The following is a 2500-nucleotide window of genomic DNA, read 5'->3' as shown; positions in this document are numbered from 1 at the left end:
TCTCTCTCTCTCTCACTCACACTCTCTCTCTCTCACTCACACTCTCTCTCACACTCACACCATCCATTTGGAGAAGAAACACCATGGGTGTTGGGTTCTTCTTCTTTTTTGATGGATGGTCAGAGAATGGAAATGATCAAATACTGAAGCGGCTTCACCGCTTAAAAAATATCCAAATGTTCACATAGCTGTTTCACAAACCAATATTGTGTGAAAGTTTGTCAGAAAGCATAATATTACATACATACATACATGTACAATGAAAAACGAGATATCTGCGATTGCCAAGAGTAAGCCTCCCCTGACTGGGGGAGACTTTCACTTGGCGATCTCCTGCAATCCAACGATGGCTGCCTTATTTATTTATAGTTTTTTTTGGACCACCATATGATCTTGATCTTTACCATTTTGGGTTACTGGTGATTGAGAAAATGTGTCCCATCTACAATCTGTCCATAAAACTCACTTTTAAAATATATTTTATATTTTTTTACTTTTTTAGGTTGTAGACAGCAACCGCTCAGGGTGGTACTACCGTTCTGACTTGGGAGCGTTAAAGTGGTGCCCGGAACAATCTTACACTCTCGGTGTCAGGTTTCCTGGTCTGACTTTCTGTCTCACTCAAACTATAGCGACCAGGTTGCTGTAATATCTCTTTCTTGCAAACAAACATCATACACTTTTCAAAGAAACATCATACACTTTTCATCATACATTTTTCTTACTCACTCATTTTCCCTCGTCACTTTGCATTCTCTCTCTTTTATTTTTCTTTCCTTTCATTTCCCTCAGACAGCCTGCAATGAAACATGAATATGATAAAGTCCGAAAAGCTCTTACATTTTCCATTCTTAATGATTTGGAATAAATTATCACCCACCCTACCCATATCCCAGATCGTCATGATCACACTCCCAATACTTTGGATTTATTCTTCACTTCCAATCCGTTGCATTACAACTACACAATTTCACCTCCAATTGGTTCTTCTGACCACAATCTTGTGAACATCACTTTACTTACCACTACTTCTTCTCATTCAACTGCTCCAATGAAATGCCAGCATTGGCATTTCAATAATGCTGACTGAACTGGTTTACGAAACTTCTTTTCTGACTTTCCCTGTAAAGACGACTGTCTCTCCTCGGGCGATGTCTCTATCTCTGCTGAATGTATAACTGAGGTTATTGTTGCAGGAATGGAGGCTTGTATCCCCTTCTCTTTCAAGTCTGTCTCTCCGACCAATTCTTGGTTCAATAATTCCTGCTCTGCGGCCATTCGTGCAAGGGATGCCACATATCGGACATGGAAAAACTCTTCTTCCTCCGACTCGCATTCATCTTTCATATCTGCCACAAATCATTTCAAACATGTTATTCGTGAGGCGAAGCATTCCTTTATTCAAAAGAAATGTGACAACCTCTCTTCTTCTTCCAGATCTTTCTGGTCCTTAGTTAAAAGTATCTCCAACAACTTCTGTCGCTCTACCTTTCCTTCGATTTTCCGTTTTGATGATACCATCGTGTCTCTCCGACCGACGAAGCAACTCTTTTTGGTTCTCTTTTCTCCTCTATCTCCACACTGGATGACTAACATTCCATCTCCCTCTGAAGCTCCTCTCACCAATCCTCTGTCCCTCCCGATAATCTCTTTTCATGCAGTCAAAAAAATACACCTCTCTCTCGACATAAGCAAGGCCTATGGGCAACATGGCATTCGTGATCATGGGATCACTGTTATGAAGATGGTTATGAAGAAGATTCTACAACAGCATTAGCGACTCCGCCTCGACTCTGCAACCTCCAAGTGGAGAGCTGAACACTGAACAGGCTGCTCCCACCGAGACCATTGGGAGGTGATGACGCATCAGTGGAGAACGTTTAAATTAATTGATGATTTACTGGCAATAGGGACTTTCAAAATGATGTTTGAGCGCAAAGGAGACATTTTGCGCATGTGCTGTGTGTGTGTGTCGTGTGCTTTCAGCAACTCGCTCCCATTGGACAGGGCACTTTTAACCTGCCATCAGACGCTTCTCCCGTGAGCAATATATGCAAAAATCTCATATAATTTATATTGTGGCCCCAGAATCAAACAATTGTTGCGAATTCGCGCCCGCCGGCGTGCGATCGGCCGCTCGACTCGAATGGCGGCCGCCTCGCCCACCGGAACGGACAATTCTGTCGTGACCCTCTCGGAACAACGCCGGGAGCTAGTCACGGGTGGGGGTTTAACCCCACCACGACCGTGCCAATTGCCCACCCGCGCAGGATAGGGTTGTTCGCCAAATTCAATCTACCGAAGTACCTGCGCGGATGGTCGACCGGGCGATCGTACCTCGCCGCAGGCCGACTCCGGACACGAACCGCTTAAGCGGTCCGTCCCGTGTTATCGGGATAACCGAGCGGTGTTATCATCGGCCTCGACGGTTCTGATTAATTATCGGGCGTATTAAGCCCACTACGAACCCTTTACGTGAAGCAGCATGGAGGGTCAATAA

This window comes from Eptatretus burgeri, unplaced genomic scaffold (assembly GCF_056783735.1).
Source record: "Eptatretus burgeri isolate ZD-2024b unplaced genomic scaffold, Ebu_testis_v1 Ebu_testis_scaffold_1198, whole genome shotgun sequence".
In the NCBI taxonomy this organism is placed as follows: Eukaryota; Metazoa; Chordata; class Myxini; order Myxiniformes; family Myxinidae; genus Eptatretus; species Eptatretus burgeri.
Note: the sequence above shows the minus strand (reverse complement) of the source record.